This window comes from Grus americana, chromosome 1 (assembly GCF_028858705.1).
Source record: "Grus americana isolate bGruAme1 chromosome 1, bGruAme1.mat, whole genome shotgun sequence".
NCBI lineage: Eukaryota > Metazoa > Chordata > Aves > Gruiformes > Gruidae > Grus > Grus americana.
The window spans coordinates 19,899,022-19,917,331 of record NC_072852.1 but is presented as its reverse complement, the minus strand read 5'-3'; positions in this window follow the sequence as shown (position 1 = coordinate 19,917,331).

Genomic DNA, 18,310 nt, shown 5'->3' with positions numbered 1-18,310 from the left:
AGACTGGTACAATATTTTATAAATCGTGTATCATAAGAAATATTTACTTTACATAGATATTGTGCAATTCACAGTCTCCATAACACATTTACTTTTCCACTGAGATTTTATAGTATGTATTAATAACATGCATGACAGATATTAGATTCAGAACACTCTTTCTAAGCTCTGTCTCCTGTTTCTCCTTCCTTTTTGGTCCTTTTCCTGTATATCACAAATTTTACCACCCCCCAAAATATCCACCCCAATAAACAAACAAACAAACAAACAAACAAACAGAGTCATCAAAATTCAATATTCCCTCATGTCTTTCTGAAGAAGAATTTCCTCATACAACTGAATTCTAGGAAGAGTATGATCTTAAAACACTAAAAACATCACTCTGAATAATAGAGGCAAATATGAGTAAGATAGTCCTAAGTACTCAACCAATTTCCCTTTTTAACTCATTTACTTTCTACAGACTCAAGTCCTTGACTGTGACTATCACCAACCTCACTGAACCTTATGACCAATGACTGGCAAGTGCCTTGTTGCAGCTATGCTGCTAGTTCTGAGAGCACGATACTTGCATTGTTTTTACTGGAAGCATCTGTACCTACTTTAGTGATTCAGGTTTATTTGACTCTGATCTTGTAATACTCCCTAAAAGTAAAATCAACAATACTATTTCATCCTTCCCACAAAACTTTTTGGAAAGGTTTTCCTCCTTCTATCTTTTCACAGAGACAGTACATTATATTTTGTCACAAAATGTAAGATGAGAAAAGCTTTCAAAAGAAAATATTGCTTTTCTGTTTCTTTCCTACATCATGTAAGTTCTCCTTCCTAAAGTCATTATCTGTACAATAATAAGACTTGAGTCAGTTGGCTACACACAAGCACTGGAGAAACCGACATGCCCTAGGATACACAAATGCATCTCATCATGGCTGACAAAAATGGCATTTACATGAAACCCACACTTTTCTGGATGGCAGAAAAGGATGAACCAGGTAGGCTATCTTTGGACAAGCCCATATGACAATAGACATCTATGTTTAGGCAAGTCAATCCCCTCCTTCTTGTCGCCTCTCACTGAAGCAGAAAATTAAATGTGGAATTTATCCTGTATCTTATGGAAATCTTATTTCACAGAAAAAAAAAAAAAATTAGAACTAAACTAAGCATATAGCCAGAATGCTTTTTATGTGTATGTAAAATTAAAAACAATTATTTTTTTCCTTTCTTTTTAAGACTCAGTAAAGATTTTTTTAAGCTGAAGAAAGACTATAAGACAGTGCAATTTCATTCTTCTCCAAGATTTCATTCCTCTACTCCCCATGCACACCAAAAGTCAATAGTTTGAAATCAGTGAAAAATTTTAGATTTGGTATGAAGGGACAATAGAGGAGTGTGACTTACAGGTTCAAATACATTTTTAAAGAAAACTTAATTTGTGTCATTCTTTCCTTTGACTCTACACCTTGAATTTGAAGATCTTGTCTTCTTAAATTCCAGTTACCTTAACGATCTACTTTCAAGAGTCTTTGGGTTCTACGGCACAATCTAAAGTTCACTGAAACAAAAGTGTGCCTTGAATTCTTTTGAGATAGGAAATACTACAGAAAAAATGGAGTTCAATTTAAGTTTACTTTAGAGATACTTGTGCACATTTTTTTCTGTAATTCAAAATCAGATGTACAGTAAGAGTTTATTCTTTCTATATATCTATATTGTTATTTCACCTGACATATACTTAGTATAAGATGGAGACCGACTTTGTACACATTCTTCTTTGTTCTTTGCAGACAAAGTTCTTTGCATGCACCTCTGTTCCTCCTGTAGCTGTAGAAACTCTTGAAAGTCCCATCTTGATATGTGTAGAATGCATTATTCTTATGAACATCATAACCAGTTCTTAGGTCTGTTCTCTTTATCTGGCCAACACTTTCTCCATATATTTTAACACTTCAACAGTATCAATAAAAATATTTCTAGTGTATCAGTACTGGGGCTAAACATATGTGTTTCAAACCATACAGAATAACTTCAGAATAAGTCTGACCTCGGAAACCACTGGAAGCATTTTTTTTTTACTTTAGCCTCAGCCAAACTACTTATCAGAAATTTGTCTAGATAGCAAATACCTGTGATCAGGGATTTTGGCTACATTCCATGTAAAATTGTCTCTTCAGTCCTTTACTTCTTACTGTTTTGCTACATATTATGTTATGTCTCCATGGCTTCAAGAGATATTAAAAAAAAAAAAAAAGCAAAGGAAAAAAAGACACAAAAAAATCTCAGAAAACACCACAATAAAATTAAAGGAGTGCAATATATGATGACCTAGAGCAGAAATGTCTGATTGATTGTTAGTTTGGTATGGATAGAATCTACCCATCATTGTAAAGGTAGCTTCATAAAAACATCTAGTTGGGAGACTGGGTTAAATTGCACAGGTTCTGAAAAACTGCACACTAGCCTCTCAAAAACAAAAATTTAAAACATGTACAATGTCCTCATCTACTTGCCAGCCAAAAAGTGGTGGATCCCAGTGGTGTTAATTAAACCAAACAGTCGAGAATCTATTTCTTAAAGTTCAAAATTATTTCATAGTAAAATATGTTAATGTGCAATATATTTCTCTTACTTTTTTGGATACGCATTGCATGATGAAGGAATTTTTTTCTTGTGAACATTAAGAGTCTAAAACATCTGCTGGACAAGAAATATTATTTTTTAATATTTTTATTTACATTACCTTTACTAAGCCAGGTTTCACATTTCATGCCTTGGTGGTTTTAAAGTTGTTTATTGCTCTATTTTTCTTATCACTAGGGAACATGTTGAGAATTCCTGTCACTTATCTGTCTTCAAGGACTTGTGTACTGGACTTGTATAAGTTTTTTACAGAGGATAAAATACCTTTGTTTCACGCCACCAGAGAGCACTGTTGGATCGTTAAGATTTGGCTTTTTTTCTTTCTAGATATTAGCTGAAGTAATGAGAAACAGGGAGACAAATAAAACTTCGCTAAATTTTCTTTCTTTCTTTCTTACCACATGACAAATGCCACCAGCACATAAGGCATAATAAATCAATTGGTCTTTTTGTGTTTATAGTTCTCACACAACTGGACTGCTGCAATGGATGGCTACAAACTCTTCAGAAGAGATAGACAAGGAAGAAGAGGCAGTGGGGTGGCCCTGTATGTTAAGAAGTCTTTCAATTATTTAGAGCTTAGTGTTGGTGATGATAGGGTTGAGTGTTTATGGGTAAGAATCAGAGGGAGGTCAATAAGGCAGATATCATGGTGGGAGTCTGTTATAGACCACCCAGCCAGGATGAAGAGGTAGACAAAATATTCTATAAGCAGCTGGGAGAAGTCTCATGACCGCTAGCCCTTGTTCTCATGGAGGAATTCAACTTAGCAAACATCTGCTGAAAATACAGTACAGCAGAGAGGAAACAGTCCAGGAGGTTCCTGGAGTGTGTGGAAGATAACTTTCTGACACAACTGGTGAGTGAGCCAACATTGGGAAGGCACCCCAATGGTCCTATTGCTTGTGAACAGAGAAGAACTTGTGGGTGATGTGATGGTTGGAGGCTGTCTTGGGCATAGCAATCATGAAATAATAGAGATTTTGTTTCTTGGAGAAATAAGGAGGGGGGTCAGCAGAACTGCCACCTTGGACTTCGGGAGGGCAGACTTTGGCCCGTTTAGGAGCCTGGTTGACAGAGGCCCTTGGGAGGCAGTCCTGAAGGGCAAAGGAGTCCAGAAAGGCTGGACACTCTTCAAGAAGGAAATCTTAAAAGCGCAGGAGCAGGCTGTCCCCAAGTGCCGAAAGACAGGCCAGCAGGGAAGAAGACCGGCCTGACTGAAGAGAGAGCTCTGGCTGGAACTCGGGAAAAAGAGGAGTGTTTCTGGCTTTTGGAAGAAGGGGCAGGCAACTCAGGGGGACTACAAAGCATTCTCCTGGAGAAACTGGCTGCTCACAGCTTGGATGAGCGTATGCTTCGCTGGGTAAAAAAGTGGCTGGATGGCTGGGCCCAAAGAGTTGCAGTGAATGGAGTTAAAATGGCGGCCAGTCACAAGTGGTGTTCCCCAGGATTCAGCACTGGGGCCAGTTCTCTTTAATATCTTTATCAAAGACCTGGACAAGGGGATCGAGTACACCCTCGGCAAGTTTGCAGAAACCACCAGCAGTGTTGATCTGCTTGAGGGTAGGAAGGCTCTACAGAGGGATCTGGACAGGCTGGATCCATGGGCCAAGGCCAACTGCATGAGGTTCAGCAAAGCCAAGTGCCAGGTCCTGCACTTGCATGACAATAACTCCAGGCAAGAGTGGCTGGAAAGCTGCCAGGCGGAAAAGGACCTGGGAGTGTTAATCAATAGCTGGCTAAATATGAGCCAGCAGTGTGCCCAGGTGGCCAAGAAGGCCAACAGCATCCTGGCTTGTATCAGAAATGGTGTGGCCAGCAGGAGTAGGGAAGTGATCGTTCCCCTGTACTTGGCACTGGTGAGGCTGCACCTCGAGCACTGTGTACAAGAAAGACATTGAGGTGCTGGAGCATGTCCAAAGAAGGGCAACAATGCTGGTGAAGGGTCTACAGAGCAAGTTTTATGAGGAGCAACTTAGGGAACCTGGAGCAAGATGTTTAGCCTGGAGAAAAGGAGGCTGAGGGGAGACCTTATTGCTCGCTACATCTACCTGAAAGGAGGTTGTAATGAGGTGGGTGTCGGTCTCTTCTCCCAAGTAACAAGTAATAGGATGAGAGGAAATGGCCTCAAGTTGCATTAGGGGAGGTTTAGATTGGATATTAGGAAAAATTTCTTCACTGAAAGGTTTGTCAGGCATTGGAACAGACTGCTCAGGGAAGTGGTTGGGTCCCCATCCGTGGTAGTATTTAAAAGATGTGTAGATGTGGTGCTGAGGGCCATGGTTTAGTGGTGGACTTGGCAGTCCTAGGTTCACGGTTGGACTTGATGATCTTAAAGGTCTTTTCCAACCAAAACGATTCTATGATTCTATGAATCTTTCAATATTCTTTTCTTTTAAATAAATGAAAAGACCAGTGTTCCCATGGTTGCAATTAGTGATACAGTTTGTACCATCAACTTGCATAAATTTTATTTTACTCATCAGTCTAGTGGCACAGCTGTGAGCTATATCACAGGACAACTGTGAAGATCATTTCTGGTTCCTCATTCTGGGAAACAGAAAAGGCATCCCTTAATGCCTCAGTAAATAATATGACAAGTTGAAGACCATGCTGAAAAAATACCTTGCCACTGTGCAATCAACCCACCCTTGCAGATGTCATCCATTCTTTCAACTTTATAGGTGATCAATGCAACAACTATCAAGGAAACTGAGGAATCAATGAAAAAAAAAAGTGCACCTTCAATGAATGAGGAAGAGGTTGGTAGCTTGGTCTTCTGACTTCACTTTCTGCCAAAACCAAGAACTGCAATGAAAAACTCAGATCTTTGGTAGTTTAGAGAGTCATTCATTGTGTCTGCATGTAGGTATATGCATGTGTGCCTATCACTACATACACATCTATATAACCTTGCATAAAATACAGTTATGTATAATATACTAATTTATTTAAAATTCTCTTAATTTTGCAAGGAAGCTAAGCACCTCTCTCTATGCAAGTGTTTAAATGAAGCTTTACACTAAATTAACTGAACATAGGTTTGAGGCTTTTTTCATAATAAAAAACTAACCATTAAATGAACTACTAAAACTGCCTCACGTCTTGGTACTTCACAGTATTAGAATTTAGGTTTTAAAGACATTTTAAGATACTATTTAGGATTTTTCAAAGATAGGGGAATCCAAGAACATTTAAGGTCCTAACTTCTAGAAGCTTGGTGATAAAAAAATGTTGGAACACTTGACATGAACTTACTTTGATTAACTAATTATGAGATTTCTAGTGTAAATAAATTTTAAAAATATAAAAAAGCTTCTCAAAAATTTATTGTTGTTCTAGAAAACAAAAATGTCCTCTGGAAAGGTACATCTAATTTTCTTACACTTAAATTGGTGTTTATTGTATTGAGGAATATTTTTTGAGAATTCTACATTTCTTATTGTACTAAGAGAAGACAATCTAAAATAAGCAATAATTAATGTCTTTATTTCATCCTTGAATCATCTCTTTTTTCATAGCTTTCATTTTAATATGATATGAGGAAATTATTCTGAAATTATGATGCAATGATTTAATCTTAACTAGAATTTTCTCATCACATTGAGGCACAGATATTGAAATGCATGACTATCAGTTCTACTGACTATTTCTAAATTCTAGTTGTAACACACAACATCAAACAAATCCATACTTTTTTGTTTTCCTCAGCATAACTTACACTCATAGTAAACTCTGAAATAGAATACAACGCAAAAACATCTTTCAGTGTTTCTGAAGTGCAGGGTTAAACAGTCTTTTCCTTTTGATGCCTCCACAAAGTAAGCATTTTTTCTTTCGTATCATTATAAAAATCTACCCTATAATGAGCTTTCTCCTGTTATCCACAACCAAGGTGATACAGACTATGCTGGAATTATCTGAGATTTTCCATTGTCTCAGAGATGATGATAGAAAGTGCTTGTTTCCACGATATTAATTCTTGTCCTTCTCCTCCAGGCTTTACTCAGATAAAATGTGCATTGGAATTTTTGCCTGGGTAAGGGCTTCAAAATATCTATATATTCAAATGAGAAACAGGACAAATGTGATAATCTTCTTAACCTGGTTTCTTGATTTTTGCATTCTTCTGCTATTGCAGTTTTTTCATATCTATATCATACATTATTTATATGTAAAGTTTATTCTCATGCTTTAAAAATAAATAATACTCAAAATATTGAAAAATATTGTCTGCAACTAACACTTCCATATCATATAATTTTTTTTATAACTTTAACATTAGTTTTATAAAGATTTCTTCATGGGAACAAATGAGAACTTGGAACAGGAATGAAAGCAAAAAATTTTTTTGGGGGGGAAGATTTTTTTTCCCTTAATTAATTTGATCCTTGTGCTTATTCATTAACCACTGTATGTCATAACTGTATTGGTTCATGATATTAGTGCGATATCAAGGTTGCAGCTGTGAGTTCAAACAATGTATAGGTAATTGGGAAACAGTACAAAGTAATCTTGACTGATACTGTCTATATGTAATCCAACTTGAGAAACATTTGCTGTAAATCAACGATCAAAAAATGAATTATCAACTAGAGAAAGAAAGAAGAAACAAGTACAAAATCTTATTTTGTGACTCAGGGACTAATCGGAATCTTGAAAAACTTGTGTGCAGTCACTAACCACAATACAAGTTTCCAGCATGACTTTAATTATTTAGGGTCATATTTTTAAAAGGACTTTATATAAGAACAGTAGCAACTTGGAACTTTGTAAAACCATGTAGGAGATCAATTCTCATAATGGAAAAATAGAAATAATACAGCAGAAATAGTTTGTTTTCCACTAACAAAAAAGGCCAGTACACTTGCATGCACAGATATGGTATCCTTACAGCAAGTTAGTTGCAGAAGATTGAAAAAAAAGAGTGAAAACGAAGAAATGTTAGCCAGAAGTTTATGTTTCATGGTTCATTTTATTTCAAATTAGGAGTCAATATATCTTTTCTAACTGTGAAGGTGATTAACCGCTGGAATAATATACCCAAAGTTGTGGATTCTTCCCCTTTTGAAATAATATAAAGGAGACTGAATACTTGTTGAGAAGATATATTTTAATTCAAATGCAGGGTATTTTTTATGTTCACACTGCATTATTTGTTCAGTATTATACACATTACCTAATATGACAAAGTTTAACCCAGATAAAATGATTTTTTTTTTAACTTTAAAATCTCTCTGACGGCCATAGGGTAACAGGTGAAGTAACAGCAATATAAATGTTAAAAATTCATTATACCTGTGGTTCAAGAGATTCCATTGTCCACCTCTTTCCAGATTAATGGTAAAATTGTAAACAGAGACCTTGAGGTTAAAAGGAATTTTGGTCAAAATTTGAAGGGTACTGTTTTAATTTTGTGAGTTAAGGGGAAAAAAAATAGCTTGCATTATGACATTTCTTCAAAAACCACACCCAACCGTGTCCAGTAAAACTTAAAATTGGTAGTCCTATTTCATTTAAACAGCATAACCACTTACACTACAGCTGCCACAACTCTTAAGTCTAATAAGCTGTTATCACTAGATGACAGTAGTCTTTACAAGTATGTCCCACTGCTATGAAGCTAATTCTAAAGACAACTCATCTTCTGACAAGATTGATTCAATTTGTTGAAGTAATGGGCTATGTTTTAAAAGAGTTCAAATCTAAGAACCAAGAACCTTGTGCCATAGGCTATTCTACCTTCTCCTTTTTACCATGTGTGATTACAACATCTCTCATGTTAGTAACTCAGATTTTAATATGCTTCCCTAGTAATTAATGACTTGTTCCAATAACTCCCCAACCCTGTACTGTTATAGTACACTCTGGGATTGATAAGTTTCTGTTATAATAACTTCTTTTTCCATTCTGAAAATCCTTTTTCAATAATGGCATTGACATGAAAATTTCCTCCACATCACTTGTGAAAATCAAGTATTAAAAAGAGTCTTAATAAGCGCAATCATATTTTAATCCAAACCCATTCTTAGTAAAGCTCTTTAATCAAAACTCTTTCACAATGCTGGCAAAAAATAGGACTAGATTTATGAACTTATTCAAATGACTTGATGGCAAAAATAGGTCAGTGGGATGCAAAAATACCACATTTCTTATGCAGTCTTTTGTTTCTAACTTACTTTGTCTTTTGTTTTGAAACTTTGCATGCATTGGACATTTGCAAAGTTTTAAATTAGCTTTTACTCAGTAAGCCACTTACATGCCCTTAGGTAAAGACCATCATCCTGACTGCAAAATCTACTAGCTTTAAGCAATTATAAACCTAAAGTCATTACATTTTGAAAGAATAAGGGGATGTGTAACTTGTATTTGATGTAAAAGTTAAACAGTCAGCCTTTTTAAGAAAGCAACTGTACTGACCACGCTCAGACATCAAAGCCTTGCTGAAATAATTTTGGTTTTGGGAGGAGAGGAAGTCAACAATCCTCTCTGAAACACTAAAACACACTATGCACTCCCCACTTGTCTCTTCTGCTTTGCTTGCCATCTCTATTTCTGCTAATATCTATACAGGAACAAAGCTCATCACCTTGGCCATTTTAGAAATCTGTTAAATGAATTCATATGGAAGGATAATGAATCATAAAGTGTAGAGAAGCATGGACCCACTGTGAATAGAACATTTAGAGCATGAAAAAGTTTAAAAAATAGTTGTAAAATAAAAAAAATGTAAATATGCTAACAATCCTTCCTGTTCCTGCACAAAGAAAGAAAACACTTATTGAAATAGCTACTTAATTTCTTTTAATTTTACACAGTGGATAATCTAGTTATGGAAATGCAGAAAATTTTCCATGACAAAAAAAAAATCACTTTCTACAAATACTGAATAAATGAACTCTAGAAGAGCAGTGAAACAATCCCATTCCTTGTCTTTTAGGTTGAAAAGCTTTCACCTTCTCCAAAATATTAAGACACCACATTCTGGTTCATAATTCCCTTTCCTGGTGCAATGCTTGCTTCCATAAGTTGCTATAAATCTTCTGTAAGATGCTGAGCAGCAGAGAAAAGCCTAAAGGACGATCAGTAACCTAAAAAAAAAAATCCGCCTTCATGAAATACAAAATTCATCTTACATATTAAAGTATGTTAGAATACATAGCTAAACAGTATATAAATTCAGTTCTATAGCTGGTCATGCACAAATTCCTTTTGACACCAGTTGAGGTCAACTGCAGAAATGTGGTATTCTACACAGCTAGAACTGAGCATATATCTCCAGTAACTCTTCATGGACTATCTAAGGAATACATCTGTGATTCATCTTAAACTTTTAATGAATTAGAGACTTATTACCTACTTTGTGTGGACTGTGCCAGCAATTTATGTGCATTGTTGTGTCCCAATCACAGGATTAGTTCAAGGGGTCCCTGAAAATAAATATTTTGTAAAAGAAAACATCCACACTACTACAGTTACTACTTAAGGCACATGAATAAAAAGTACTATTTTAATTAGATAAATTTCTCAGAAGCAATATTTTTCATTATTACTATTGATTACAATTGTTAATTTTTTTTTAATCTCAGATTGGTTGACTGACAGTAGATGAAGACAATATCATTAAAATTGCTGTAGGAAGGCCACTCATTTCATAGAATCATAGAATCATAGAATAATAGAATTATAGAATGGTTTAGGTTGGAAGGGACCTTAAAGATCATCTAGTTCCAACCCCCCTGCCATGGGCAGGGACACCCTCCACTAGACCACGTTGCCCAAAGCCCCATCCAACCTGGCCTTAAACACTTCCAGGGAAAGGCCCTCCGCAATCTCTCTGGGCAACCCGTTCCAGTGCCTCACCACTCCAACAGGAAAGAATTTCTTTCTAACATCTAATCTAAATCAACCCTCCTTCAGCTTGAACCCATTACCCCTTGTCCTGTCACTACACTCCCTGATAAACAGTCCCTCTCCAGCTTTCCTGGAGGCCCCTTCAGGTACTGGTAAGCCACAATTAGATCTCCCCGGAGCCTTCTTTTCTCCAGGCTGAACAACCCCAACTCTCTCAGCCTGTCCTCATAGGAGAAGTGCTCCAGCCCTCTGATCAGCTTCGTGGCCCTTCTCTGGAATCACTCCAACAGCTCGATGTCTCTCCGGTACTGGGGCCCCCAGAGCTGGACGCAGTACTCCAGGTGGGGTCTCACAAGAGTGGAGCAGAGGGGCAGGATCACCTCCCTCGACCTGCTGGTCACACTCCTTTTTGATGAAGATCAGGACACAGTTGGCTTTCTGGGTGTCTGCAAGCGCACACTGCTGGCTCATGTTGAGCTTCTCATCAGTCAATACCCCCAAGTCCTTCTCCTCGGGGCTGCTTTCAATCCATTCCTCGCCCAGCCTATAGCTCTGCTTGGATTGCCCTGACCCACATGCAGGACCTTGCACTTGGCCTTGTTGAACTTCATGTGGTTTGCACGGGCCCACCTCTCCAGCCTGTCCAGGTCCCTCTGGATGGCATCCCTTCCATCCTGTGTGTTGACCCCACCACACAGCTTGGTGTCATCAGCAAACTTGCTGAGGGTGCACTCGATCCCACTGTCCATGTTGCCGACAAAGATGTTGAACAGTGCCGGTCCCAGTACCGACCCCTGAGGAACACCACTCGTCTCTGTTCTCCACTTGAACATTGAGCCGTTGACCACAACTCTTTGAGTGTGACCATCCAGCCAGTTCCTTATCCACCAAGTAGTCCATCCATCGAATCCTTGCCTCTCCAATTTAGAGACAAGGATGTCGTGCGGGACAGTGTCAAATGCCTTGCACAAGTCCAGGTAGATGATGTCAGTTGCCCTTCCCTTATCCACCAATGCTGTAACCCCATCATAGAAGGCCACCAAATTTGTCAGGCATGATTTGCCCTTAGTGAAGTCATGTTGGCTGTCACCAATCACCTCCTTATTTTCCATGTGCCTGAGCATAGTCTCCAGGAGGGTCTGCTCCATAATCTCTCAGGCACGGAGGAGAGACTGACCGGCCTGTAGTTCCCTGGGTCTTCCTTTTTACCCTTCTTAAAAATGGGGGTTATGTTCCCCCTTTTCCAGTTGGCAGGAACTTCACCAGACTGCCAGGACTTCTCAAATATGATGGAGGGTGGCCTGGCCACTTCATCCACCAGTTCCCTCAAACCCGTGGATGCATCTCATCAGGTCCCATGGACTTGTGCACCTTCAGGTTCCTTAGATATTCTCAAACCTGATCTTCTCCTACAGTGGGCATTCTGCATTCTCCCAGTCCCTGCCTTCTGTGCCCTGGGCAGTGTGGCTCAAGCATTTGCCAGTGAAGACTGAGGCAAAGAAGTCATTGAGTACCTCAGCCTTCTCCATATCCTGGGTAACCAGGGCACCCGTTTCATTCTGGAGGGGACCCACATTTTCCCTCGTCCTCCTTTTATCACTGACATACCTATAGAAGCTTTTCTTGTTGTCCTTGACATCCCCGGCCAGACTAACTTCTATCAGGGCTTTGGCTTTCCTAACCTGATCCCTGGCTACTCGGACAGTTTCTCTGTATTCTTCCCAGGCTACCTGCCCTCGCTTCCACCCTCTGTAGGCTTCCTCTTTTTGTTTGACTTTGCCCAGGCGCTCCTTGTTCGTCCATGGGGGCCTCTTGGTGTTTTTGCTTGACTTCCTCTTTGTTGGGATGCATCGCTCTTGAGCTTGGAGGAGGTAACCCTTGAGTATTAGCCAGCTGTCTTGGGCCCCTCTTCCTTCCAGGGCTTTGTCCCATGGTACTCCACCAAGCAGATCCCTGAAGAGGCTAAAGTCTGCTCTCCTGAAGTCCAGAGTAGTGAGCTTGCTGCACGCCCTTCTCGCTGCCCTGAGGATCCTGAATTCCACCATTTTGTGGTCACTGCAGCCAAGGCTACCCTTGAGCTTGACGTCCCCTACCAGGCCCTCCTTATTGGTAAGAATAAGGTCTAGCATGGCACCTCTCCTCGTGGGCTCCTCTATCACTTGTAGGAGAAAGTTGTCATCGACACATTCCAGGAACTTCCTGGATTGCTTGCGCTCAGCTGCGTTGTCCCTCCAGCAGATATCAGGGTGGCTGCAGTCCCCCATAAGGACCAGGGCTTGTGAGCATGAGGCTGCTCCTATCTGTCTATAGACGGCTTCATCTGCTCGGTGCCCCTGGTCATTTCACAATGAGAGGCCTAACTACCAAAATTTATCATCATGATGGCACTCCTTTCACCACCACGCTGCCTCTTACCTCTCGTGCTTCTCCCATTAACTCCTCAAACATTTTCAGATAGGCTGACTACCTAAACCTGGATCAGAATACACCTCTCAGAGGCAGATACCTACTCAGAAAAGACAATTCTGAATATCTATGTGAGGATAAGATCAGCCATACAGGAAACTTTTAGGCTTAACAGTTTTATCCTAGGTCCAGAAAATCCTACAAGCATTCAAAAAGGGTTGCTGTCTCATACCTAAATACCAGACACTGCTGATGAGACTTAGGTGGCAAATATTTTATCCCTGTTTTTCAAAAGTTTGTGTTTATAACAGTGCTATTATTTTAGAAAATATGTATTTTTAATATTTTTTGATAGTGTATGTTCTGGATTCTAGCTTTGGGTTGAAAAGCTGACTAATTCAGTTTGCACACATCTATCTTTCTTACAATGAAAAATTTCAGTGTATATACATTTTTCCATCTTTCACTATTTTAAAACAGCTGATTTTTTTTTATTGTATTCATTTTTTATCATCATCAGTCAATACAAAGTAAAGTTAATATTTACCTTCTTTTATGACTCATCATTTCTTTCCTATCCAAGATTCTTCTATATCACTATTTATTGCCCAACAAAATGAAGTTGTATCAAGCAGGTTTGATAGATGTAGCAGGTACTGCAAGTCATATATATGTACGGATAAATATATGAGAAATACATCAAAAGTGTGTAGTTATTGTATAATAAAAGGTCCACATTTAGGATAGATGAATTTGTTGTTTAATAGACAGCTCAGCATAATGAACTTTGTTAGGTATAATGCTTACTAAGACAGAGATGATGATAGGTACATTTACATTCTTTCATACTTTTATGCATATCAGATGCCCAAACTAACTCATTAGTTGTCACTTTTGCTAGCATGAAGCAAACGAGAGTGTTGCCTCTTGGCTTTATACCAAGGACACTTCACCCACTATATATAACCTGTTTTGCAGCTTTTAGTACCTGAACTACACAGTTTCTAGACCTGTTGTATCCTACTGGAGAGGCTGCAGTCAATCTAACACAGAAATCATAGTCACTTTCTAGGTATTTTGATGCCTAACAAGTAAGAGATATTTCAGGAACATACTGATATAAAAATCTGCAGGACAGTTAACAAAGCTATAGAATAGATCTGCCTTTTACTAACTGCTAGGGAGTTTTAAAGCAACATCAATAAAATCATATAATAATTCCATCAAATCCTGTCATTGCATCTGCTTTAAACTCTGTAGCATTGTGTAATAATAAAACTACACACGAGTACCTGAAATTCACATTACTTGTTGAACTCAAACCTCTGAGTAACTGTAAAAGAACAATTACTACCTTGGAAGCTGAGTTGATCTTAATTTGCTACTCAGTTAAATAAGTCATTGTAATGGGAAAGTCTTGGCACAGATAAATATGTGTTTTCTAAAAGAAGTTGAAAAAGCTGTTTGCAAAATTTGCATATTTAGATCACTTTCCTGCTTGATTACATATGCATTTATACATTTAATATTAAGCAGTCACTGGATATTAAGAAAGTGTTTCTGAGAGCCTGGACTATCTCCTCTCACCTGAGTGCCCTACCAGTAAGCATCTGAAACATACCATTTTCACCTCCTCTGCTCCTAGTGTTAGACTGTTACATTCTTAGGCAGTTTTACGTACTCGGCAATCTCTTTAATATTGCAGAGAAAATGGAATAACCTGCAGCCAGCAAACAGTCATCTTTTGGAATAGGGAAGATATGGATTCAACCTTGCAGACCAAAATGGAACAACAACCTAGGTAGCCAATGCCAATTTTTTAACCTCTTGTGAAAAACTTTGACACTAGCACATCCTTTTGCGTGGCTGTGGAAGAAGCAAAACCAGGGAACTAACCAGATGCATCCAAAAGTGTGACTTAAGCCCCTACATGAAGGTAATGATTGCAGCCTTTGGATCTTATTGCCTAAAGATGTTTTTCTCCATCCTTGTGTTTGTTAGTGCCAAAATCCATTTTAGTACATATCCTATTATAAACATTTTGCATATGGACTGCTGTGAATGCCAGTGTCAGAAAGCTAGATCTCACCATTCATTGCAACATACTCACCAGTAGTGTGAATCCTTCTCCCCAAGCCAAGACTTTTGATAGCACGGCATTGCGCTTCACATTGCCGAAGCAATTCTTTGGGTTTAGTACACAGTGTGCAGTTGGATTTTGACCATGTAAAGACATTTCATCAATGTCGCTGACAGATACAGAACAAAAGAGTTAGCTCCCAGAATAGGCACAACAGTGAAACCTCTCTATTGGCGAGGTTTAAGTGTTCGGGCTTTTTTTGTTAGTGGTGGGTTTGGTTTTGGGTTTGGTTTTGTTTCTGTATATTTAAAAACATATATATATATGTATATAGTTGCTGTACTACTGTTGCAACATTATCCATCATCACAAATAAAAAGGTAATTATTCCAAAATCCAGTCTATAATGTCTTTATCATTTCAGTTGGCACACAGATTATTGCATTGTACTATAGCCTGAAGCTTATACCTCCTGTAAGTCACATTAGCCTGTTGCTAAAAAGGCACTACAATACAGTGGAATGCTATTAAAATATCTAGTTGCATTTCCTTAAGTCTGTGGAGGAAAAATTCAGTTATGTGAGCATGGAAAAAAAGAAAATTTTCTCTTTCTTTGATGAGGCACAACTTAACTAAAATGTCTGTAATCTAAGATAATTAACTCAAACATATTCTACAAATATAGTAAAAGGACAGAAATTATTTTTAGAAATCAAAATATATGGCAGGGATTTCATTCATTGTTATGCTGTAGTAAACAGAATCTCTTCTTTTTACATCTGTATATCTGAGCCTGTTTCAACAGTACCTGGAGCCACACAGATGTATAACATCATTAGGCTGTAGTTTTTAAAAGGCAAAGTTACCACTGGTTTTCAATGGTAACTGAATATTAATGTCCTTTTAAAATTTCACCTTTAAATATACTAATCCTATGCTATGTGAATATTTGTGCATATGATGTTTGTGAAGGGGCTAATTTCCAATAGATAGATTTGCTTTGTTCTTGGACTGGGTTGTTGGGTTTATGGTTGTTGAGTTTTGGGTGGTTTTTTTCTCATTTCAGAACAAAAACAAATGAACACGTACACATGCATACACTTTTGAGATAAATTGAACCATTCATTTTGTTTTCAGAGGTGCCATGGGCTGTTAAAAAATACACTGTCTCTCATCAGACGATGGCAGTCTGTAAGAATGTAAGTCATGCTACCAAAGCTGTTTGCACACCTGCATGACTGGATGTGCATTCCTCAACTGATCAAACACATTCCTTTTAATTTGAGAGGCACATGTCCCTTCACATGATGGAATACACAAGTTGTCTTAGTTCACATCATCCAATAGATAAATTCTTGTTACATGAGCAAAGGCGTATTTAGTGCATGACAGAAACCCCTTCCTCATAAGGTGCTGACATGGTAGGTGTACACTCAGTAACTTTTTTCTCCAAAAATCTGTGGCCTTTTTCATAAGAATGTAATTAAGAATAAATTCTGGACAGGATTATTAGCAGTTTTGCAGAACAATCTTGTTATGGACTTGTGAATTAATGAGGGAAAAAAAGCTGAATTTTGTTTTCTTTTAGCTTCCCAGAAGGCAGAAAGCACTGTGAGTATACATTAAGATGAAATTTAGTCTGTGATAATTTTTAAAGTTTGTGGTGTTTGGTGTTTTCTTCTGTTTTTTTGGGTTTGGGGTTTTTTTGTTTGTTTGTTTTGTTGTTGCTTTGTTTTGTTTTTAAATATAATAAATAAGTAACTAAATAACCCATTTTAAACTGTGACAGAAGCTGTGCAAGGCACTCCCAAAGTCTTCTAAAAAAAGACAACTTTTGAACTAATCATATGAAGACCTGACAAAATAATAAAATGCTACCAGTAGCTCAGTTCTGAATATGAAACTTTTTGGTCATTAGAGAATGCCAAAACCACCATAATTCTGAGTTGTTTCTATTTTTCTTGAACCTCTATTTCATTACAAAAAAATAAAGAAGAAACGAGCTATTTCTTCTGCTTGTGATAAGTTGGTAGAGAATGCTTCGATATAAGTGTGCAAAACATACAGAAGTATGAATAATGGTAAAAATAGATCCAACAATTGGAATTATAAACTAGAAATAGGTTTAAATTTCCAGAGAACAACTATCTCTTTTGGGGATATTTCTATATACACAAGAATGACTTCACGGCTTTAGCCAGAACTGAAAAATACAAAAGAGCCTTTGATACTGTGTTCTGGGTCACCTTGTTTTCTGCATTTTTTTCTTGATCTCCACTGGCTTTACTAACTAACATCTGAGTCTTGGTTTAAGCTTGCTGATTGCATTGAGTTTGTATTTGCTATGCAATAAACTGGCACTAAGAAGGATTTTGATCTTTAATCTGGTTCAAGGGATTCTAAGCAGCTCTGATTCCAGCCATAGGCAATACATGTACTAAATGAGATTGAAGGACAAATTAAAATAAATAATGTTTGAGTAAATCACTTTGTCCTGGTTAAATGCATTTAACAATTTCATTTTCCCTTGCAAAGCAGGTTTTAAAGAAATTAACAAGTGTTTTATTTTTTTGACGTAAGTATAATGAATCTTTTTCCACACAGAAAAACTAACGTCATTAAAGTGGTGTCTCTCCTCCATGTATTGCAATAGCTTCAAAGCTTTTGGATAGAAAACTGAGGAGAAGTCAGAGATCTGTAAAATATATTGCTGTATTTATTGCCAAAGGCAAAGCATGGGAAATTGGTTAAGGCTTTCTTAACAATCATAGTTCACTTGAGTAATGATGTTTTAGGCCTTTTGACTAACAGTAGCTCCTCAGCCAGACAATAGCAACTTTATATAGTTTGCATTGCTCTAAGAAATAAAGTCTAATAATGAACTAGCTAGAGAAAGAACAAGGAAAAGCAGGTTTATTTGATGCAGTGATTTTAGTAATCTTCCACCTGTCAATATTTACATTCCTTAGAGTAATATTTTTGTGATGTGTTGCTATATTTGGAGAAAACTAAACAATATACTAAAAAAGTTGTCCAACACTGTAATAAGGGGGAAAGCTAGAAAGGATAATACATATGGTTTAAAAAATATTACTGCAAGAAGCAAATCAGTAGAATAACTAAGATTTTTCAGCAGATTATCTATGTTAAACAAGTAAAAGAACCCAATAATCTCATAGACTAAACCTTGTTTGGCCACAAGTCCAAACAGAAGAAAAAAAAAAAAAATATATATATATTTAGACATTACAGCACTTTAAGACCTGTCATTTTATGTTCATCAATTACGTCTCTGTATGTGAATATGTTTGTATAATTTAATGTATG